Genomic DNA, 25293 nt, shown 5'->3' on the forward strand with positions numbered 1-25293 from the left:
AGTTATACTAGCCTGGATACCAGACGTCAGCCCGATCTCAAAAATATCTATCGTGTTGGATATGTTTTTGAGATCGGGCTGGAGTCTGGTATCCAGGCTATAGTCATACATGTACATAATCATTGTGCAGGTTGACAGCAACAGACATAGTGGCAGTTACACACCCAGGTGCCTTGACCCGTGCACATACATGTACTTACAGGTACATTTTGACACTGCACATACCCATGTCCACCAGCCCAGCCCCAGTCCTGTGTAGGAATGCTTCCATACATCTTTATAGGCTGTTAACCAGCAGAACCAGGATTACATGGATGGAAGGCAGGCCTGGGGAGATCTGGATGGCTCCCAGTCCACAGTCTTTATGGTGGTGTTATGATGGAAACCTGATGCAAAAGACTTAAATAAACATCATACATACATGTTTAGTGGGCAGCACCTCAGCTTGGCTTAAGGGTGGGAGTGAAAATGTTGCTGCCGTGGGAAGTCATTAGTATTTTATGATACAGGTGATTGAGAAATATGGAAGTGTACCTACAGGTAGAGGTATATGCTTGTCATCAGTACCGGTAAGGGACCAGAGCCATTTATTGTACGATCGCCACCTGAGGGCATTTTGGGGATAGTTGTGCCTGTGACCTGTAAAGTTTGGCCATCTTGTTATGAAAATGCTGTCTTGGATCCTTGTTGGTAATTGGTTGTCACACCAAGCTTGAAAACTTTGCAGGATCAAAATCGTACAACGACATGCCAAAAGTGTCTTCACCATAACATAACAGATACAGGTACAAAGTACCTATGTAACATTACAGGGCTGTTTTTACCGTCTTGGTACTAATTGAATCCTATGTAAAATCTGATACTTCCTACACATTAAGTTCTCTTCAAAGAGATTGCAAAAGTTGAACAGGCAATGATGTCATCTGTCACCTGTGCTCACCTGTAGTTTGTGGAAGAACGTTCTGATGACTGTCCCCTTCTCCACTCTGATCTCTGCTCTGGGAGCTGTAATCCATGTCCAGTCCGGGTCTGAGCTGATGATCCCCATCCAATCCTGGGGTAATCCATAGATCAGACCCCCCCTATAGGGACATCATCGATCATGTGTTATTCCAGGCAACTCAGTTGGCTGACTGGTGAGATATCTAAGCAGATGGGCGGTGTTTGGCTGAAGTTGTATGTCACTAGTATTGTTCCTCATTCATTCAAGTGGGGCATTTTGCCTCATGACAGTGATACATAAAGCCCCTGTCACATACATAGAATTTGAAAATCCACTTGCTGGTGAAAGTCACATGACCCTCTGTCAATTTTCAAATCCTGGAACTTTCTGGCAGTTGACAATATAGCCAAAACTTATCGTCTGAGTGATGGGCTTCATAAACAACAATTAATACACAGATGAAAAATGAACTTAACAAAACATCTCTGCTTGGAGATAATGCAGTTTAGGTATAACTATAACAATCTGAATTGCAGTTTCAGTTACAGTCAAAAGAAAACCTAAGTGGCTGAATAGGAAAATGAACACAGCAATGAAGTATGCTGCATTGATCTGTGGTCTTGTTCCTCATTGGTTTTAGATGGTGTTGACTGAAATGGAGTGAAGTTGATTTGTCTCATTATAATTTCATGGCAGAGATTGTCCCTTCATTAGTTACCTGCAGTAAATCTTGACAATGTGTAGATGGGAACTTCAGACATTACTACATGCATCGACAGCTTAACGGAATTTACACTGTTCCAGTCTTTAGTATTTACAGCTCCGGTCCTCAGTATTTACAGCTCCACTCCTCAGTATTTACAGCTCCACTCCTCAGTATTTACAGCTCCACTCCTCAGTATTTACAGCTCCACTCCTCAGTATTTACAGATCAAGTCTTCCGTGCACCTCAAGTCCTGAATTTTACACCTTCAACATTTACAACTTCTGTTCCACTGCTGGTGTTTCATTGCCAGGCAGATCTGATGATGAATATGAACGTTATACTGGGACTCACACATCATCCCCTCCCCGCCGACAGTCGTGATTACGGGAATGTTCGCAGCAGAGACGTCGGTAAATCACGCGTGTCTCCGGTCGTGCACAGGAACCATTGTTGGAGGGAAATTAAAAGGAAAGGAGCGAAGATAATGGAGGTTTTAATGAACAATTGTCCACAGAGATAAGTTGGTAGTAATTCAGGCCACAGTAGACGGTCTGTTATCACTGGATGCGAGACTGCAGGCAGTAATAATCAGTGCAAGTGTTTCTGTCGGGGGTTTTCTGTGGCGTTTGTCTCACCAGTAATTACTCAGGAGTCTTGGATCCCCGCAGGTCCAGATTACTGCGTGTGGCTACAGAGATACGGCTGCAGTTTCCCTCATTACGGGATGAAGGGAGATCCTGCAAGCCTGTTCAGGTAGCGCTCAGGCCAGGGATGTGGAACACAACTGATGCTGATCAGTGAGAGGAAAGTTTTTCATGCCGTATACATCCAGCTGCTGTAGCCGTTTAGCTGATGAAAAAATGTGTCTCAGGTCCGCATGGATTTCCAAAAAATAAAATGTACAAGAAAGTCATATCCGGGGAACAAAAAACATCAAGACAATCTGCAACAGTGCTCCATCCATGATTATATAATTTATTAGGACTTCTCCTCACTTATGGCCTGGATTTTAAAAGCTTCTCATGAACAAGCAAAGGTTCAAACAATCAAAGAAACTAGAAAGGCAGCATTTTTGTGAAAATGTGGAATGTTTTCCCTGTAGCCTACTCGCACATAATATTGTACTATGCTGATACAGTACTAAGCTCTGATTGGTGCCTCCCGACAGAAGAAGAAAGGATAAGAAGAACACACCCTATCGGGAAAACATAAAAAGCAAAGCCATCCTGTGTAAAACAACTTTAAGATGAAAAGTCCTTGCTGTAGTCGGTGTTTCTCACACAATAAATTTTTTTAGGCAAACTGATGTTGTGGAAGAACCAGCCAACTGGAGTTAAGTGCAGAGAGGAGCCAGTCGTGGGCAGACTGACGCAGGTCGTCAGTAGAGATCATGTCTTGTGTTCATGAGATGATCCCAGCAAAATCACGGTCTTTCACACTTGGGTAAAATCCCTCCTGGTCATAGAACTGGCGTGTGGGATGGCAGCTGTGGATGGGTTAAGTCTGACTCAATGGTATGATTGCTTTGAACAGTTGTTCTGTGCATGTATCAGAAGGGGCGTATCTGTAACTCTTGTGTCCCGCCGTATGTGAAATGTATCGGAGTATCCTGTCAACCTGCGTTTGACATCAGACATGAATGCATGCATGCAGGGCGAAAGGGCTCTGTCAGAACCAATCACATGCCACCATAAGGATATGATAAAGGACAGAAGCTGCCAGAACCAATCATATCGCACTGTTGCTAGACAGTAGACATGAGCACATGCAGGGCAAAGGGTTCTGTCAAGACCAATCAGATGCTACCATTAGGGATATGATGGACACAGGGTCTGTCAGGGCCAATCAGATCTCACCACTGAGATAGGATGAAAAGCAGGATCTGTCATGACCAATCAGAAAGCACCACTGTAATAAGATTAATAATTTTGGACAACAGAGTCGAGATCTTATAAGTTACCGGCAGAGAGGGTCAAAAAAATTCACAGACAATTAGATTTTTATTTTTATCTAGTAAAGTTCTCATGGAAATAAATTTATAATTGAAGATGATGATGGCACTTTACATTTAACAATTAGTTCTATTTCTGTGCCAGTGACTCAATCACTTACTGTGAACACAATACAAATACTTTGACCTTATTTAGAATTAGATCCACAATTAGCTTGACATTTCAGAAATTCCAGTTGTAGCAGCCCAGTTGTTCCCTTGTTTTAGACCTGTAGCCTCAGGTTTAAGTCCATGCTGGAGAGAAATCTTTGTGCCTCAGGGTGAGGGTTTGGGAGTATGTCATACAAAAAATACATTTGTTGACAAAGACCCACACTGGGGAGAAACCCTAAGGGTGAAGATCAGACTTATTGAGAGAGGAAATACATTTGTGACAGACATCCACACTGGTAAAAAAAAAACCTGTTTGGGGCCTGAGGGTGGGGGTTTAAAGGTAACAGTGAGAAAACGTGTTTTAAGATAGAAACCCACACAGGAGAGAAACCCTGATGCCTCTCAGTGATCCACAGTGGAGACCAGCCTTCAGCAGTGACCCTGACTGGGGATTAACCTGAGTGTTTCCCATCCATCTCCTGTCAGCTCTGGGAGGATTAAGAAAACCAGGACCCTTCAGGGAAGATGGGAAAGGTTCCTCAGAGGCTTAAGACACAGTCAGAAGACCTTGGGCATGCTTTGTAAGATTTGTGTGTAGAGCTGAGGCCAAGGTAAACTGTCCTGGAGTCTTACCGCTCCTAAATTAGCAGCAGGAAGTCAGTGGAGTTTGAGCTAACCTGGAGGTGAGGATGGACTCATGTCTGCAGACATCTGACGTCTTTCCTTAAAGACATCAGAGCTAAAGATGGGCTGTCTTCCATGAGAGGAGCCTTTGATTTGGAGCTTGATGATCAGAAGATACATTATAGGATGCTATCTCTCTGAAGCATAACTACATAACCAATAAAAATGTGATGCCAAATAGCCAACTTAGCAGGTTGTAAATATCTGAATATAGGATGCTGTCCCTGAGTCAGACAGTGTTGGACAGTGTGACTGTTAGATAGATAGTCTTGGCCTGTGGGTTTCCAGCTCTAAGTGGTAGGCCTGTTAAAGGATGAGGTGTAATTGCTTGTTTGAACTTCTTCCTACAGTTTTGCTGTCTCCACCAGCAAACTTGTTTGATGTATCATAGTGATTCTGTAGGCTGGCAGAATTGGGACATTGTTATGGATGGTTGTACTCAGGTACTAGACATATAACTAGTAAGGCTACCGACACGTTTGAGTATGGTAAAACCTGTACAAGTGGCCACCTCTACATACGGACCATCTGTCCATTGTTATGCAGTCAAACCTGCTCTAGTAGCCACATCTACATGTATATTAGGATCACCTGACCAATGTGACAACTTTTTGATGCCTTAGATGATTTCTGTCTATATAGAGACCACTTAATGACATCTACACTGGTGAGAGACCTTAGTTAATGCCTGTGGGTTAGGATTAGGAAAAAAATACTTTCAAAAATTTTCCATACTGGAGAGAAACCCTGGTGCCTGAGAGAGAAAACACAAAAGATGATACTTGAGATCCCTATAGTAAGGAACACTGATGGATGTGCAACTCTGCCCCAGTCCGAGGAGTGGTCCCCAGTAGAAAGTAATCACAGTGATGAATCTGTGCGCTGAACTCCGGCCCTGGGCGATCAATACGACCCGCGGAGCTATCGCCCGTCCAGCCGAGATTGAATTTGTGCAGGGCTTGTGCGGGCCATTACTGGCAGCAGTGACATTCTAACATCCTCCCAGCAGCACAGATAAACACACATGATAAATACTCCCTGAGCAGCCGGATCAATGGGAGCGGCGGGGTCATGCATCTTGTGTACAGGCTGTACGTGTTCTCACACACACCGCAGGTTAATATATATTGGAGGGAGTTTAGCACTGGTCAGTGTGGCCGGGAGATGGTCGGGTACCGTGATCAGTTGTGAGAACAGAAAAGTGTTTGATGTTTCTGCCATTTAAATGCACAAATGTACCTGGAGGCTTGAGTGAGAGTACATTAGATCTACGGATGCTATCTGAAACATCTTACTCTTGAAGAACTTATCCAGTTCCATGATTTATTTTCTACTACATAATGTTCTACCTGTACATTACTCTAACTGTCATTGATGTATGTGTTGTTGATATATATATATGATAATTGACCTCTATTTCACCTTGTGATTACAGAAACACAGAAGACAACTTCTCAAGCTGTGAGGAAGAGATTTCAGCAGGTGTGAAGATTTAAAGTAATAAAGGTGAGCATCGAGTGTTCTGTGGAGAAAGAGAGATGTGTGTGGGGAGGGGGGCTGATTGTGATTCTGGGCACACCGCATGTTTGCTGGAGACTGCGGGGTTTCTTGCCTTTTGTGCCAGTAAATATCACATCAGCATGTAGGTTTCATAGTCAGCTGTTCATCATTCTGCTGTTTGGAGATGTGGATATGGAATGTTTCAGCCTGTAAGCTGCTGCAGAGTGTGCGGACGGAGAGGAGAAACAATTCTTGGATGTGTTTATGTTCTGCGGTTGGCAAATGTTTCTGCATCACAGGAAGGTGAATCTAGTTCTCCTCAAATTAATCCCAGCGGAGGAGTTTGTTATTAGATTTTCCTGGAGTTCAAGTTTGAAGGGCAACGTGTTTCCCCTTCTTCCTCTCACAAGTCTCGCTTCAGTTCAGTGCAATTACATTCTGCACTGTCGGGGGAGTTTTCTTGATTAGATTTTGCCTGCTATTTCTGTAATGGGACCACCCATTTACTCTCGTTACTGTGATGTTAGATAATCGCTCCTGCCGTGTGTACAATGTAGTTCAGGTTTGGTGTGCGTAAGGTCGACATGATGATAGGAAGTAGGGTTATGAAATGTATGTTACGTTATGAATCATGCTGTTCTTATTGTCCACACAGAGACGCAATACTGTAATCAACACAGAAACACTCAGGTTATCTGCATTCTGCTCCGCCTGCCGGCTCTATGGTTTCTATGGCAACACTGGCCTTGGAACTCCCTAGCACAAAGGGAGCCTGGCTGAAGGTCGTAGGTTTAGCCAAGGTCGAGTTGGCTGCTAGGCTGGCACAAAGCTGCTCAACGTTCAGGCATGCCTTTGATGTGGCGGATTGTCTCTGTTGTTTCGAAACATTATTCATACGGCCGCTGCTTGAGATAAGTACATGTGACATTACACGTAGCCCATCCAGCCTTCGTTTCAGCCAGAGGATATTATGTATGACCTGTGCATGTATAGTATGGACAGTATATATACAGTCTGGTCTGTGCTACAGCCTGTAGCCCAGGTTTGTTAGCTGAGATCTGTGTACAGTGGACGCAAACTTAAACATAGCTGCTATAGCCAGTCCAGTCATTGTTCGCAGCATAGTTATTACATGAAGTTCCCTGCATCCCAGGGTTGGATCAATGTCACGTGATCTGATGTTCTATGATGAAGTCAAGGTCGTGCCCGCCTGTAGGTCATGTCCATGCATCAGGGTTTGTCCGACGGGCGCGAGGACCCTGCCGCCACCCGTGTCCCAGCCCCAGCCAGGCGAGAACCCACGGAGGAGGTTCGGAGGCAAGCGGCGGCGTGATTTAGAAGTGGACTTGACGGGTGTGACGGTTGAAGTTGGACTTGACAGGTGCGCGGGAGAGCATGAATTATGCAGCGTGTTGTCGCCAGGCTCATCCGTCATGCCTACCGGGAGATAAGGAACAAGTGGGCAGCTCGCAGGGATTAGAGATGTACCAGTTGATAGATGGAATGTCAAGGATGAGTGGGACAGCTCTACATGCAGGGAGGGGGTGCTGAGGTGAGAAGGGGGGGTACGAAAGTGAGAGGGGTACATGGAGAGTGGCATGGACAGTCACATGTCACAGTTACTAGAGTCACATTACAAGTATCAGGGTCCGTAAGAAGTTGGATCAAGTGTGGAAATGGCTGGGGATCATGTCAACAAATCAGCCTGTCTTTATTTCTTAACACCATTAAGTTATTCCATTAAGTTTATATCATTTAGTTATTATAATGCCATTCATTCTGTGAACATTCTTGTCAAAATCTTTTCTTGCATGTCATGTAAATTATCGTGATGAAAGTTTGTCCCGTCTGATCCTCCCTGGTCCTTTCCAAGTACACAAATAATCCCTCAGTCAGGATGTCCGGAAGAAAAATCTGCTTATATGGCACCAGCAGCTCACTTGTGAGGTGGGCTTGCTCCTTGTGAGGTAGACTTTTATCTTCTCAGCGGAGGAAAACCACCTGCAGGTAAAGTGCGTTAAGTGCCGATATTATGATATGTGGGCAGGAGCATTAATAACGACCATGCGAGCCACAGCCACGCGTGAAATTAGCTCGGCCGCCTTTTTACCCCGATTTCACAGGTCATCTTCTCCCCTCGCTGTAACGCTCGGCTCACGATGCTAGGGAATCGGACATCGGATTAGACACGGTTCAATTTTGTCTGCTGACGTGCCCGGGGGAGGCTATAATTGTCTGGCTCTGGGAGGACGCTTATGAATTATTAGGCGTCACGTGACGGTTGGTGGAACGATCGGCAGAATCTCTAGAAACATTAGCCGATGTGACTCGGTGTACAGTTCACAGCAGAGGATTCCCTCCCAACAACCTAAGGTGGTCTGAAAGGTGTGGCATATGTGAGAATCGGCAGGGAGGATACACATGTACTTGTGTGCGAGATCAAGTGGAATCAATACAGACGTAGGAAAATGTGCAGGGAAATGTGACAGTGTTGCTGTGTGCTTCAACAACAGTAAGGGTCCCTCCCTGCAACGTCAGGAGTCAGGTGGGTGTTTGGGAGAGCAAATGTTAAGAAGTCAGGATCCAGGGAACATGTCTAGTGTTGAAAGGGTAGTAGTAGTCTTACCTTGGGTTCAATCTAATTTATTCTAAAGCTGAGAGGTTGCTACAACCCAGGTGCTGGTGTAAATGTTTATGAGACATCAAATCAAGAAGAAACATGCTTATATCTGTGTTGCTCATAAAACTGTCATGTAACATGTAAGAGTCCCTCCTTACAACCTGGTGGATGTGTGTTATTGTCATTGTTTGTATGAGCAGGCGTCGGATGTTTGATGTTTGTGACAGTTGGGTATTATTTGTTATTGCTTGTGAGAGGGAATATTGGGATGATGTCTCCTGATGTGGAGCACACACCCCCTCAGGAAGTACTAGTATGAACCAGCCCGCTCACGTTACTCCTCTCCTCGTGATGAACGTTTTTGCTGCTCGACTGGCGAAGAATAGAGAGGAAATGGAGAAGGGAATGACTAGCCTGTGGGTTTGCAGTGTTAGAGGAGCTTTAGTGTGATGTTGCTGCTGATGTAACCCGGGAAGGAGCAGGCTGAGGGATGGGCTACCCTGGGAAGGAGCAGGTTGGGGTTGACCTCGTATTTTCCTGGATTATGTACCAGAGGTGTGCAGGTACGGGCTGTCGTTACGTTTCGTGTGATTGTGTAAGTTGTTCTTCGGTTTCGTGTGCTGGATGATCTGGTTTCTGTTAGTTCAGGGTGCTGCTTTTGGGTTATTGTTCCATTTTGCATGGTTTGAGCTATTGTTCCATTTTGTGCGGTTGCGCAGGTTATTATAATCCCATTTTGTATGGTTGGTTGTTGACGTTCCATTTTGTGAGTGTGCAACCTGGAGAGGGTGCCATATTTATTGCAGTAATGTTTGTGTGTTCAGTGCACAGAAGGTGATATATTTACATGTATATGGCTGTAACGTTCAGATGTTTATTGTGCACCATAATGGTAGCCTGCTGGCATCTGTCTCAGGATTTGTCTTGTCAAATCTTACTTAGTTCCTAATCCTGCAGTCGACAGTCGGCATAATGACGGCATATTTCTCATCCACGTTACTTTCATTCATAGTTATATCACTGTCTGCTCAAGATGGAATAGCTTTAAACCATGTTGCACACATGAATATGAAGTTCAGCTTCATATGTAACTTATAATTATTCAAAATTCAAAATACACACTTAACTGACAATAATAACAGGAATGATTTTCATATTCAAAGACAAAATGTATTACTGCATCCATAGATACATAGAAACTATTTTTTTTCTGAATGGTTTTTACTGTTCATCCAGTGAATGTTTCTGTACATCCCTGCCTTTTCTCTCTCAGGATATTTCCATGGTGAAAGTGTTACCCTCCCAGGAATGAGAACCTTACAGGGGGGAGGGCAACCATTGTTACCTACAGCCCTGGTCAAATGCTGACAGTCAATCATGTTGGCTGGGAGAACAAAATAGCTGTGATCTTTCACATGGCTTGAAATACCCATGTGCAGCCTGCAATTTGAAGAAAAAAAGAGTTTGAGGGGGAAATGGAGACATTGTGCAATGTTACGGCATATTGTTGCAGGTTATTTTGATGCAGTATTTTCAGCTACGTCGACAAAGGTTTAACCATCAAGGTAGAACATGTGTAATACAAAATAAAGCAAACCACTGGATAGATTCTGTAGAGAGTTGTGTCAGATAATTCAGATTCAGCATCCCATATCTTTCATCAGTGACTGATGGGAAATTCTGAGACATCAGTGACTTAGATATTCTCAGTCACTGATGAAGGAAGGACAGTGGATGCTATTCTGAAACATCTGACTCTTTGGGAGAATCTGTATTCAGTTGCTTGATTTATAATCGTATTGTGTTCAGTATTTCCATCATTATCGACACTTTTACATCCCCAGCTGACCTGCCCCACTTCTGTCCTCTCTGTTTAACTGACATCCATTTTGCAGCCTTTATTGACAGGAAGACAAATGGCTGGAGGAGTAAATCATATTGACCTCGATACAAGTAGATCTACCAGGAAAACAGCCGATCATACTCACTAATGGCAACATGGAGAAGAAAGACTTGACAAGCACATCTCTCTGTCTGAATTTCCTTTTTCAACCTACTTTGGCTCTTAGCATGTGAGTAGAAAATCCAGCTTATAATAATAATAAAATGCTATCTTGTGAGATGTTAATTTTTTATTGGAGAAAAGCAAGTAGTTCAAGTAGACAAATGGAAAGATAATAAGACATTGCTGGCCTCAATTCTACTGGAAGGAAATGTGGCATTGATATTCATAAGAAAGCAGCAAAGAGAAAGAAGACGCTACACGATTATTCCGAGCTGTGCCGCATCCTGTATTATAACATGAACCCTGTGTGGGGTGAACTGAAAGCCAGCCTGCCCTTGCAGTGCCCTCCAGAGCTGTGCAATCGATAGCTGTATGTTTGGATGCAACATTATATTTCCTACCTTATCATTATAGCTCAGACACACTGGCAATATCTGTAATGTTCAGATGTAACATTAAGCCATACTGATTTATTCCCTTGGTTCTTAAATGTTATGAGATATTGATTCGTCAACAAGTGGTCAAGATGAAATAAAACAGAGGGCAGGGAGGATGTTTGACTCTGATTGTCTAGTTACTCCCTGAAACTGTATGTACAAAGGGACAGGCTTTCCCTTCAGGCTTTCATGCTCATCTCCAGTTTAGTATTGAATGTTTTATTCCAAGAATCATCAACTTGAATTTGTCAATTTGGTGTGGCCTGATATTCGTTCCCTCATCAGGGCAGTGGGTTTCATAAGTCAAGCCAGAGAAAAGATGCCTGTATGTAGGGATGTATGGATGTAACACACTACAGCTCTGTATGTGTGGATGTTATATTGTATAACGTAGCGTATCGCACCAGATGTTGCTGTATGTCGGTCCTGTATGTGTAGAACTGGAAGTAACGTCATATTTATCGTTAGCTTATCACAGCGGATATTTGGGGATTGCCAAGTCACGGCCCGTCCTTGTTGTAACAAGCAGTTGGGCGAGGATCAATATTTATGGGTTTTATCCGAGCAGATTTTATTACCCGCACTCTTGACGGGGCCGTTACCATAGCAACGACCCCCTTAGGACGGGCGGGCAAGCAGGAAGTGGCAGTTTGTATCGATCTTAAAGGAGGAAGGGAAAGTAATGGGGGACAGAAGGTGACGTTCTTCAAGGAGTGGTGACATTCTTCAAGTATGTCTTTTTGTCATGAACTTGTCTACATCTGATAGCAGAAGGTGAGAGTGTGAAAGTGAAACCTTCAGGGTCACAAGGTGTGTGTGAGGTACCTCAAGGATTGGTAGTTATGTCGGTCATGTTACAAAGGCGCCAGCCCATATAACAGAATGTACAAATATCCTAAGGCTTGTCTTTTGGAACAGCAGAAGGCGAAAGTGTGAAATTGTGGATTTGAAGTGAAATCTTAAGGATAAAAGGGAAAAAAAAGTTTCAGAATTGTACAATACCTGAATAGGAAGTGGAAGTGACACTTTCATTACAGATATGGTTTTGAGAACCAGACAACGTTGGCCTGAAAGTGAAAAGTATCTGCAGGATCATTTCCAAAGACAGCTAATAAAACCTCACAATGAAAGTCAAACTGGAAGTGAAACTTTCTTGGCAATGAAACAAAGCAACTGAAAGTAAAAGTACTTCCACCATGTCAAAGTCAAACAAAAGTGTCAGAAGTGAAAGTTGTTACAGAGTTGACATTCTCTTTTCAATTTGTGTAGGACTGTTCAATAGAGTAGGTAGGGAGAATTGCATGACTACACATTGACTTTCCACTCATCAGTCTTGCATATGTTACATGTATGTTACTGTTTCACTGAGTAGGCTGCCAGGATTGGCATGTTTTACACACATCCAGGTAAACAGAATTCTGTCAGATTTGTGCTTAAATCACGGCCAGGTTTCCTAGAAGGCTGTGAGGAACTGGAAGGTCTTAAGGAGTTGGGAAGGAATTCCATCCATCCATTCTGGTAAGACAGTCCTGTTGTCAGGTTAATCGGATTACCTAGACGCCTTGAGAGCTGAATATTTCGCTTGTCCTTGACACTTTGAGTGTTAAATAACCCAATTGACCCTGCATGTTGCTATGCTGATAGGTGAAAGGATAACTCTGTTCTCAGAGAAGCCGTTCCTAACATAGATTGTATTTCAGCCCACTTGCTTGAGCTGATTGCAGATTCTCTTTCTGTCCACTTGAGTGAGGTTTCAGAGGTGAATCATTTCTGACCTGTCCACAGCTGGGATTATCCACTGTTACCGGTGAAAATTCTATTTCCTCATACTGCAAGTTCTAAATGAGCCAGTAGAAAAGCTATATTCCAGCCTGCTGCTTGTGGGTGCTGAATATTCCTTAGTCTCCATTCTCTGAGCACTGTCCTCACTCGGGAAGAAACAGGTCAATCTCGAGACCTTACCTGACCTTCTTAGCCAGAAAGTGTAAGGAGTTAAAAGGAGGCAAGTGGATGTTAACCTTACAAGGTTTGACCTAACGCTGCTGAGGGTGTAAGGCTGACACGAGCATCTCAGAGATCATTGCGCGGCTGATGTCACCTCCCTACTGTACCCCACGGAACACTCGCCTGCATGTTTTATTGATGGTCGGTCCGCGCGGGCCGTAAATCGCGAGTCGTCAGCGCCGGTTCCAGGCCCTGCGGGTTTCGGGATTGCTCCGCTGGGACCTCTTCACTTCCAAACCGTCACGTTTAAACTGGTTACCGGGGAAATTCCACTCCAACACTTCCGTGCCGGGACCGTAATGCGAAAGTTTGCAGGAAAGATTAGGAACAATTAGATGTAACTCCAGTGTGTCTGAATGTCGTTACATTCTTAGATTTGTCAGTGGATATGTTAAGGCTAGTTTGGGCTGCACAAATGGCATTGTTTGGTTCCTGATAAAGGCAGGAAAACGAACTTGACACAAGCAATTGTATGATTATTGACACAATAAACTTCAGGCTTGTTCTATATTGATTTGTCGCTTTTGCCCATCACAAGTTTGTTTTAGAAGATTGATATCCAGTCAGTATTGTTTGATGGCCTAAAATTCATCACATACTATGTGACAGAAATGTGACAAGTTGATTTCCCAGAGGACCGGTCCATCTGAAATTAGGAGGATGTTTGGACCAGTCCATCTGAATCTACGGGTATTAGGAGAGGTTCATGCACTGTTTGAAGGAATTTTTGCAGGGGCCGTGTAGTTACAATGTCATCTATAACTTTATATTTGTAATATGTTCAAAATCCAGTGAGTGTTCTTACATTATTGTTGTCACTTCCTCCTGCTTTTCCACTGACACTTGGAACAAATCCAATTTTTCCTGCAGAATCCTGGGTAACTAATAAATCAGGAGTTGATAATATGACAGGCTGCAAATCCCGGCTGAACAATCTGCCTCAATATCAAATCAGCAAGACTGGACAGATGTAATAACCAGGGGGAGGTGTGACAGTCATGTGATCATCATGTGACTGTTGCATGACGGCCTGGTGCTTGCGCCTGAACAGTGTTGTAACTGTGACTGATCTGCAATTTGAAAATCCCCCTTATGATCCTCAGGAAGAAGCAGGCAGCCTGTATGGTGGAGTCAGGAAGGAGAGATATGGGGGAAGTGGGTTGTAAATAAAATAGGCAAGAAATGAATAGCTTGTCTGTTGGTACTGGTATTACAGTAGTAACATAGCTGTAGGAAAACAGCTGTTCTGTGTGGAAGAACATTGATTTTGAAAACAGTTCATTTTGGGGCAAAGTTAGTTTTTTTGTAAGTCACATGCTATTCACAAATGGAAATTAAGGATGAGGATTTTCCGGGAAATGGTTGTGCTCTTGATCTTGAACCAGAAGGTCAGAAGCAGTTGCATGGAAAATATTCCTGTTTGTATCGCTCCATCTGGTAACATGTCAAAGCCCTGGAGATTGTGTCGTAACTTAAATGGTGTTAAACATAAAATGTATCACCTCTGCCATCCACGCTGGCAGAACTCCAAAGCCATAGAGATTATAGCCCAGATAGCTTGCCAGTGTTTTAACCTTCTCACTGCTACTTAACCTGGTAACCAACCTAAAAGTGGGACCAAAAGGCTACCTCAGGAGGAATGAGGTTAAGCAGTTTTTGACAGATGCCTCACACAGAATGCATTCTGGCAGGCATACAACACTGGGACACCTAGAAAGCTTGTAACTTTGGCGCTTGCCTTGCACTTTTGGTGCTTGCTAGTCCCAAGAATCTACAAAAGAACACCAGTCTTGGCTTCACACATTTATGTATCTTAAGTCCCTAGTCCGACTGAACTCCCCCTCAGGCATGACGAGTTTGTTGCTGGAAATAGGGACTTGTTATCTCTAGTTAACTCGGTCTCTGCAGTTGCAATAAGTGGTGTGTACAAAATCCTCCGTTAGCGCTTGTTGCGTAACACGGTAATGTTGTGGGTGGGTCAGAGGTGAAGACTGGGATGGGTCAAGGTTAGGGGAGGCTGTTGCACTGGAATACATTTGTAGCTGTGCTTTAAGCCAAAATAGCATATCTTAGAATCTGTACGTTTTCTTAGTGACCTCAGAGCAGTTTCTTGGACCAACATATACCAGTTCCATGGCCAACATGCCATTTTATAATTCTATACAGCACCCCTTGAGTTAGACTCTATATGCCATTTGCATTGGTCTTGGATAATAACTTGGAAACAGTCTGGCATCCAGACTAGAGGTTAGTTAGCCAGTTTACTGAAGAATGGTATGCTGTACCAGTTACTGTTATTTTAATGGAAGATATAAGGATTGTATTTGAGATTTGCGAGAATTGTTGATTCGCCAGTATTCAAGAAGGGATGGATGATTTCCATTGAGGGATGATCGAGGGATGGTTACCATTTTGCTTGGTGATAAAAAAAAGGACAAGATAGCATTATCAAGATTGTAAACAGACTCCTTACATTATCCACCATTACCTGTACCTGTAAGACATTACTTCAGGAACTCCTGAAGATCCTGAGACCTTGCAGGAAGTGACAGGAGTGTCTCCAGTCCTGATAGGAGGTGATTTTGAGATAAGTCTGTCTCTGCCTAACTGATAACTGCTATTCATGAGGCTGTAACAAGGGTTTTCAGAATACCCTATTTTTAAGAAATCTTTGTCAGACATCAAACAGTAGTGTGAAGACTGCCCAGTTTTGATGCTGTATTTATCAAACAGAAGAAGTGTTTCTACTGAATACAGGAGATCTACTGATCGCAAGCCAATTCTTTCCCCCGCCAGAACTGATATTCCTCAGTCCCTTTCCCCTCAGACACCAGTGTTTGTGTTGTGAGTTCTGAAGTCTCTGCCCCAAGTGTTTGTAGTTTAAACCCCAGCCTGGTGGTTTGCGTCTGTCAGGACAGAAAGATGAATGTCAGGGATTTAACATAGAACCTGAAGCATTTATCACATTACTGGTGTACTGTGTGGGAATTCCTAGTTAATTTGTCTGTCTGTCTGGCTGGATTTACACACTGGACTAACAGTCGACTTGGAGCAGCGCAGTTCAGTTCGACAAATCAATCAGGTAAAATTGAAATGAACTTAAAATCAGTGGACTCCAAGTGGACTCAAAGACACATTTGTAAACCCATCCCATGTCTTTCAATTTACCATCAGAGACACCTGTGAGGATCAATTGTGCAATACTCCTATTCAGCACACCTGTCTGGTTCACCTGCATGTAACATCAGTGTGGTTCACCTGTATGGCACACCTTCTTGGTTCAGTTGCAGTTGTTGTAAAACAGAAACACCTATATGGTTCACCTGTATAAAGCACCTGTCCAGCACAGTTGGTATAGAACAGTAACACCTGTATGGTTCACCTGTATGTACCAGCTGTCGAGCACAGTTGGTGTAGAACAGTAACACCTGTATGTACCACCTGTGCAGCACAGTTGGTGTAGAACAGTAACACCTGTACGGTTCACCTGTATGTACCACCTGTCGAGCACAGTTGGTGTAGAACAGTAACACCTGTACGGTTCACCTGTCTGTACCACCTGTCGAGCACAGTTGGTGGAGAACAGTAACACATGTACGGTTCACCTGTATGTACCACCTGTCCTGCACACCTTGTTGGTTCAGTTCCAGTTGGTGTAGAACAGTGCAGTCATGCCTGAGACAGGTGTGAGGTCCCGTCTGTCTGCTGAAGTCTGACTAATGGGCCTTCGTTCCCTATGTTTGTGTGTGAACACCTCACAGCTACGGACTGTGTCACAGGACAGTTCATGAGGGTCCTCTTCATTAGACACCTGTAAACAGAAAGATCGTCTTCACTTCAGTAAAGTTTATCTGGACTTGCTAACAGTTTGTAGTAGCCAGCCCTACCCATTGTGTGTGAACATCTTACAGGCACTTGTGTATGGAGTGTGTCAAGAATAGGTCAGGAGAGTGTCCTCTTCATTAGATAACTGTAAACAGCGCTGGAGGGGTCGTCTTCACTTTGGGAACGTTTATCTGGATCTGCTGAACTCTGGCTAATGGTTTGTTGTGCCCATGTTTGCGTACTTGGTTCCTGTGTGTGGTGTGTGTCAAGGACAGGTCTGGAAGGTCTTCTTCATTAGATAGCTGTAAACAGTGGTTATAAGACAGATAAGACATGCACAGATATCAGAGTCTCGCCTCTGGTGTTTGGTACACAGTGGAAATGGGTCTTGGTATGGTCTGCAAAACCCAAACATAAGTGCTATTTAGATAAAGCACACGATTACTAACTGTAACTTGACCTGGAAAACTTGACACACAGTTTTGTAATCCAGTCTTGTGATTGATGCTTAAGTGCAAGTTTACACAACAATGCAGAATCATCTTCATGGTGCATACATTGTTGGGTTATCTTGTATGCAGACTGTATTGTTGGACCCAGCACACAGGAGCGCTTGTTTGCTTTATGTTGTTTTAATGATCTTATGTAGAAATGTGCAGTTTACCCTGCGGCTATAACATACATGTCCCATAAATCAGGCTTAAACCAGGTAATCATTCATTTTCACAATGGAGACACAACGTTTTATTTGACTGCATTTCAAGCATTAAAAGTTGGATGGAAACAAGCTGATGGGGCTTCTGAGTTTATGTGTTTTGTTTTCTTTGCAATGCACCAAACAAACATAACCAGACAGTATTTTTGTTTTGTTTTGCCTAATTCTTTGCTATTGTTACAAATTTTTTGCCTATCTTTTATATGTTTGTAACCTGTCATTTACCCTCTGTGTCTGTATGTTTTGCATCCTGAGGTAATTTGTACCAGTCAGGAGTGCTGAGCCTGTCATGTCCCTGATCCCTCCATGATTTATGCAGCACCGATTCTGTCAGAGTGAGAATAATGATCATGTTTAACTCTAATTAAGCCCTGCCTTCGTTAGGCCCACAGAAATGGAGAATGGGCCCTTTCTGTGGATAGCCTGGAGGTTATAAATCCTTCTACTTATGTTACCATCAACGTTGACAGGCCACAATTATGTTTTGCACCTGTTGTATCAAAATTAGACCTCAGCAAAACGTTAAAACAGAAATGATTAGTTGCTGGCATGAGCATTCTAATGGTGTGGTGCTTTCCTGTCCCGTTGTTTGGCTTGTGCAATAGTGGTTCAGATTTGTTAGCAGCTGGCAGAGGAGAGGCATCTTCAACTGGAGCTAACAAGACCCCCACTTCTACCAGCTGTCAGTATGACAGACTGTAGCCCATCCCCATAATTAGGGAGTTTAAACAGTTATATACCAACAGAAGTGCTGTTGTTGTCCCAGGGGTACTGAGGTGCAGGGGTGAGGAGAATAGCTGATATTACCTGTTATCTTCTCATTAGGGCAAAACACAATATTACCCAGTTGTCAACATGGTATGAACCTTCATATAAGTGTAAATAAGGAATATAAATATATGTAATACTCGCGTGTTGCCAACCATTGCTGATACAAGTAAGATACCACTTCTACTTGAATTTCTAATGTCATTCTTTTAATTGTTATTGTTTACTTGTATGATGTTGTTTATGTTTGGTAACTGAAATCTTTGTATAAAAAAATATAATGACAACCAATTAGACTTAGAGAAAGGATTTTTATCACCTATCTTTATAATTCTGTCAGGTTTGATGGTTTGTGTACTATAATGATGAGATTCCCATGGTAACTTGCTGGAAAATCCGTGTGGAAAATCCTCATCCATCCCCATCAGAAGATGATCAGTGTTTATCGAATTTATATTGTAGTGAGCTACAATGTATCAGTTGTAGGAATCTTTTATTTGCAATTGTTGCATCATAAAGTGAAACAGAAATGACACACGACATGCACTCTGCTACAGTGAACTCAGGATTTTCACTCTTCTTGTGTCTTTTCACCCACGGGTCTTTTCAGCTACTGTTACCATGGCGTTTCCACTTTTTCATGATTTCTGCCATGGTTCTCTTTCGTACATTTCAATGTGATTTCTGTCATGGCTTCGTACAAACCCGTAATATTCGGTAAATGGGTGTCCCGCAGGGACCGGCATTGGCGTCATTCACAAGTTGGAACCAATCCATCGCCTAAAGCGGATTTCCCCGGTCGTCTCCGTGATGATATTTTGATGCAGTGAAATTCAGAAGAGTGGAAACGTAGATTGCTGCTGTCAGAACGTTTGATCATAAGTACATCTATAATTCATCCGTTTGACTGTAACAAATTTTACATCAGAAGATAAGGCAGAAGATAATCGTTCCATTTGTCGCACTGGGAGTCACAAGGCAAGGAAGCTGTAGTGTTACAATCGACCAAAACTGAACATCATAACCTGATGCCACCCTCCAATATTGTTGGACATATATTTACCTTCAGCCTGATGAGGTAGCCATTTGACAACCCGGATGGAGGCCTGGTGAACCTCTGTCTCATATCAGCCAAAACATGTCAGTAATTGCCAATAGACATTATCAGAAGAACAGAAGATCAACAACAAATTTTTATTGGCTATGGAGTTAGACAGCAAGAAGGTTACATGTGGTAACATGTGGTCTACTTCAAGTACTTGGTCAATTTTTTTTGGGGGGGGGGGGTTGAAGTGCCACAGTGGCCAGTGGGACCCAGTGATGGACTTTGTTTTCCCCAGGACCTGTTGCAGATACAGTGATGGGTTCTAATTGTTCTGGAGTGGTGAGTGGTGTGAGTAGTGGGGAGGATAACTACAGCCAACACTGAGTGATGATGGCTGGGAGCTTTATAAACCCTGGGATTCACAACAGAATGTCAGATGGTTGTACCAAATAGAAATCTCACATTTGGGAGCATAGAGGCACTTCTCAGTGGTATACCACTTGATGAGTCTGTAAAACAGTTGATATTGTCAAACACTGTAGATAAAACGAAAAGATTTGCGATTTCACAAAAACTTTGCAAATTGTATTATTCCAATCCATTTGGAATTCTTGTCTAAAACTGGTTTAGTCTGGTGGGATTTTGTTTTCTAAGCCTTTTTTGGGGATAAATATTGTATAAAGCCCCCAAAAGACACCTACCACTCCCCATGAAAAAGAATGGTGTAGTCCTAACTCCTGCTCTTCTGGTTGGTTGGTTGGTTGTTGTCTCGACCCTGAACTCCAGGAGAATATATAATGCTGGGTGCATACATGGACATGTGTAGTATACTATTATGCTTTGGTGATATAACAAGTGATAGCCCAACCTTACTGCCTGCTACTGACATGAACAGGAACTGTGCCCTGCTTGCGCCCAGGCATGGAGGTAAGATAAAAGCAGTTGTTTTGGGTTCTCCAAAGGGCATGAAAGTGTGCAGCCTCACTAGTGCCGACCTGCAGGACAGAACTGGAAGCAATTTATTCAATTGTTGCCCACCTGTATCAGAGACCTTTACAGCAGCATAATGAAACACTGGATACTGCTACTACTATGTTACTACTTGGAAATAAATCAAATTTTGAATTGTCTGTAGTCCTGATCAGTCAGATCCTTGATGTGCCTGTTTGATAGTGACTTCAGGCTATACATTTTGCACATCGCAATACAACAAATCAGAGCGATAGGAAAACCTGGTCCCCGGGGGGCTGTTTTCATGTTGTCTGTGTCGGAAAAGGGTCTGAAGTTAAAAGGCTGTCGTTGTTTTGCCTGGGGTTGAAGTTGTGTACAAGGACTTGTCAGTGGGTACTTCAGAGCCAGACTGGAGTGGTTCGGGACGTTGGTGCCTCTTCAACTTCAGGACCTCTGTAAGGACGGGTGTGTACAGTTTTCTTGTTACTGCATGAGAGTAGGTTGTATAGAATTCTACATAGGACTTGGAATATAGGAGGGAAAAATAATTTTGCACAAACAAGCACAGTAGATTATACACATACTTCTGGCTGGCACCCAGTGTTGTCCTGAAACAACATACAAACTTGGTTGTGCCCATCCTGTCAGGTTGAGTAATGACCTCAGCTTTCCTACCTTTACTCATATCCCCCTGTTTACTTAGACCTGGGGCATTTAAATCACTCACTGTCCCTTTAAACCCAATCAGCCCCCAGGATCGCCAACCAATCAACTGGCAGGGCCTGTTTCATCAGGTGCACTTGACCTCTGACCTGCCAGAGGCTATCCCATTATTGTTATTGAGCAGAAGACTGGGAAAATGCCTTTTTCTGTTGCTCTGAAGACTGACTTATGCTTTTTAGAAATGAACACAGAAATATTTCTAGCTGCCATGTGGATTTTTCTCATGTCCTACTAGTGTGTAAATGATTCATTACTTTAGTTCATTTAATTCAACGGTGACTTAGTTAAGTTGTAAAAGATAAAACAAGATTTACATGCTGTTAAAAGTTTGCAATTCTGTGGCACAGCTGTAATCATACATTGGAAGCATATATTCAAGGTGTCATGAATTCATGGTGTTATGTAGTAGAGCTCATCGTGAAAATGTAACGTCTGCAAACATTTCAAGATTTACAGTATCATGAAGATGACATTCCATAGTGTTTCCCCCACACTGATGACATCACTGTTTGTTGGAGAGGATAGAGACGCAGCATCACGTAGTATTGGTTAACAATTCAGCCAGAGATTGCAGACTTCAACCCTCTGGCAGGATGCATAGGAACTGCACTACTCCCCTTTGGTAAAACATGTAAAAACATGCCTGCGGATGATAACGTTTTACTTCAGAAGCCGGTTATTTTTATCAGGTGCATCTCTCCTCATACATCAGAAGGGATGGATGGATGGAGAGGCTGTGAGATTTCCTGGCTTTCCAGTCTCTGGACATGTAAGTAGCCAGGGGGGCACTTTGTCAGGACCTCTTTGTCTGGAGTGGACTTGGAGGACTTCAAGGGGAGTTCCCCCCTCTGGTTTCCTGTCCTGGAGCGGGGGGGGGGGGGGGTATCAAAAGGGGGGTGTCCTGTGTCCATGGGGTTTTGTTTGGAAAAGCTTATAAGAAAGTTCCTTAGTCTGGAGTATGGATATGTACTACTCAGTTTTCTTCAGGTTTGGTTTCCTGTGTTTAAGGGGGCAACTGAATCATAGTCTGGGTTGACTACAACAGTAGGCTAATTGTAAACCAACATTATTTATGAAATAGTGAGAACCACAGAATTAATCTGGATAGACCAGCAGAAACGTTGTCTGATGTCAGGAGAATGTGCCAAGGTCACTGTAGGTCAAAGTCATTGCTACTCGCTCCATGACTAGGTAAACTCAGTTTCAGTAAATCTTTCACTTGTCAGATATACCAGAAGCTTTCAATAGTTAATAATGTGTTCAATATTTTCCATTTTGTCATATTTCTGTTGTCTTACAGTTCCGCCCAGCCCACCCTGGAAAATGATATTATTTACTTAATTTCTGACTTATTGACCCTGAACTCTAGAATATCATATTTTCCACATCTGTGCTGATGAGCTGTGGGTTTTATTTCTAGCCACTCACAGATTTTATTTTGGGGGACCCGTGGGAAAGTGGGACTTGACGTTGGATGACAGCTGCGGCCCACGCCATTGTTGGTCATGTGATCACGCTGGGAGTCATGTGACCAGCGAGCTGCACTCTTAGTGGTCCACCTGTCAGACGTTGCCATGGTAACAATGGCCTGCGGTTGTCAGCGGGCATGAGGAAGAGATGCTTAAGTGTAGGAGTGATATGGAAATAATTTCAACAAAATTCAAAGCATCCCTTCTCTTCCTCTCTGCTCTGGGAATTCTTCCAGCTTCTCTAGTTTCTCAAAATGTGAAATTTGGTAAGGAGAAGAGAAAGAAAAGCCATGAGTGGGATGTACACATAATACAACTGTGTGTAACCGTAGCTGTCAGGCTCAAACTTGGCGGGTCTGGTTTCTGAAAGAAAAGCAAAACTGATATTGGTCTTGTTTTCTATGTATGTAGGAAGTCATAAAATCCCCCCTTAAGTGTTTCTAAAAGCCCCTATCCTGACATCCTCAGAAAGACCATCAAGCCATGTAGCCAGTAGAAGTTTCTGTAAAATCAAAGAAAAATTTCCACTGGTTAAACTGTTCAGAGAGGCCAACCATGGTAGATGGAATAAAATCCTCTCCATGCATATGATTGGTGTAAAGATGGCTAGCCTAAGCCAGGGTTTCATCTGTTAAAAGGTAGGTAGAGGTTCTTCAGCTGGCAAGGTGTCAGGCCCTCCTGTCATCTCATGTCTTTCCTTGTTGCTCTTGACCTTGAGGAAGGTGTGTAAGGAGGAGGTTAAGGTGAGGAGTTATGAAGTCCTTGAGGAATCCTCTCAGCCCATCATGTTTTGCCCTCTGAGCTCCTCCATGTTTGAAACATGACCTGTTGTTTGGACAGGGCAGACGCAGTCCACTCCTGAAGTCTGCGTTGTTCTTGCACTTGTTGGTTTTTGCCTCATGATTATGGCATTAACATTCCTGCACTCTCAGTAACATAAACATGGTTTGGTCTTGGCTCTGCCAACAACACAGGAGCGAGATTAGACGGCATAACAAGGACGTAGCGTTGTGATAACTTGCCTTGCATGTTTTTATCGCTTGCCAAAGGCAATGGTTGTGGACTAATCCCTTCCCCACTTAAACCATCATGCCTAGTTTGTAATAATGTGTACAATACTTAATCACATCCCCATGGGAGCAGATAATATCTCGCTTACCCCTCCCTCTTCATTCTACTGAAACGCAACACCAGCACTGATGGATGGGGACATTAGGCCACACCAAGTTAGTTTGTTGGTTTATAAGACGTACTGCCAAACTGGAAGACCAATATGAAAACACAGTCTGAAAGGAAATATCTTTTTTTTTAACACCGTTTCAGGGAATAAAAGTACTGTAGCCAGAGTCATGTTTTCCTTTCACTGACAGTCCCAGCCCTTAATTTCATCTTGTCATATTGTTTTTACCATAATAGAAATGGAAATTAATGTGGTATCATTACTTAACTTGTGAGATAGCTGAGAGTATGAGCCCTTCCCTCTGAGCTCTAGGCCTGGACCTGGCTGTTGTGAGTCTGTTTACTATAGCAGAGTCAGATATGCTAAAGTTGTGTTTGGGAGTTGTGTTTGGCGTGTTGTCAGATAGCAGCAGCTGGCCAGGCCTGCACACTTGCTCTCTCATATATCACTTTTCCTGGCAGCCTGCCTGCCAGCTCACTTTCAACAGCAGTTTGCACATCAGGCATTTTCGACCCTAGCTAGCAGAGATGGAGGAGCATCTATGATTCTATTTCACAAGGAGAAAGTCCCAGCTATTCATAGGCAAGAGTTTTGTGTGCAAATCGTCATCGGCAACTGGCAGGGTGAATACTGAAGAGTAACAGAGGCGAGGACATATCAGGTACCGTACGGTATTCCACTCACAGCCTTAACGCTTGCTGTCGTCTATCACAGAAGCCACCGCTGGCAGGGTACTTCTCTCCCTATTTCTCACACTGACAGCTCCATGACAATCCCTACCTTCTGTAGTACTGACAGCTCTGCGGCCACTACTGTTCCCATCTTTACAAGTGAGCGCTGCGTCCACATCTCCGGTGTTGTGATGGTTTGGACAAGGCAGGGACATGTTTGAGCTTCCTGTGATCTGTTGTTGCAGCAAAGCTCTCCTGTTGGCTCCCTCCCATCTGCTGCACAGGTTCTACACACTGGGCTTGCAGCCTTGATTCTCAGTGCCACCACAGCATTTCTCTTCAGCACAGTCTGCCACACAGTACACTAGTGGTCATCATAACATAGCAGGACAACGGACGTCACGGAGGGAGCCCAAAAGGACACTGGCGGCCAGTCTTGTTTTGGATGTTGTCAACTAAAACTGGTTCTAATCCACACATGCTGCTGACATGACGTTACAGCACAGTGTCTTCTCACAACATATAGCAGGTCTAGGGAAGCCACATATATGACTGAATGAGCCTGGGGTCCAGTGTTACTATGGACTTTCCTAAGTCTTACTACCTTTCAAGAAGTCACCAAATTGCCATGGGTAAAGGTAAGGACCCACAGGTCACTGTGGGGGTCACAGGAGTAAAGCCATCTTTCCATGTTGCTGTGCTATGTAGTGGGGTCCAAATTATTAATGTCCAAAACATGCACATGTATGTAAATGGTGTTAGTGTGTCTGGCCAGTTGGATTTTTGTTGCTAGTATGTGGGATGACCTGGGTGAGTTGCTGCCAGTACGTGGGGTAACCTGGGTGACTTGACCGGATAGTGTGGCTATAATCAGCCGGGCAGCTTTTGGCAAAGTTGTAGCCAGAATCTGGTGACCCTGTGAGGGACTAGGCTATAAATAAAC

The 25293-nt window shown here is 43.4% G+C and overlaps 1 protein-coding gene and 1 long non-coding RNA gene across 10 annotated transcripts in view; one reads left to right on the top strand and one right to left on the bottom strand.

Annotated features, from left to right (window-relative positions):
• Positions 1–25293, top strand: part of LOC118409584 (semaphorin-1A-like) — an 85844-nt gene that overhangs the window by 22615 nt on the left and 37936 nt on the right. For 7 of the 9 annotated variants that reach the window (XM_035810699.1, XM_035810708.1, XM_035810709.1 and 4 more), the window contains one exon: positions 5873–5934. The gene's annotated coding sequence lies outside the window, so the exon portion shown is untranslated. Of the gene's footprint in view, positions 1–5872; positions 5944–25293 lie in introns of all 9 variants that reach the window. The other 2 variants (XM_035810700.1, XM_035810705.1) reach the window with 1 other exon arrangement.
• LOC118409586 lies at positions 15708–24987 on the bottom strand. The gene is made up of 3 exons (XR_004830459.1): positions 24460–24987; positions 16635–16814; positions 15708–15909 (listed from the first exon to the last, which is right to left on the bottom strand). It is a non-coding gene; the product is annotated as an uncharacterized LOC118409586 (long non-coding RNA).

Source organism: Branchiostoma floridae, chromosome 2 (genome assembly GCF_000003815.2).
Source record: "Branchiostoma floridae strain S238N-H82 chromosome 2, Bfl_VNyyK, whole genome shotgun sequence".
Lineage (NCBI taxonomy): Eukaryota > Metazoa > Chordata > Leptocardii > Amphioxiformes > Branchiostomatidae > Branchiostoma > Branchiostoma floridae.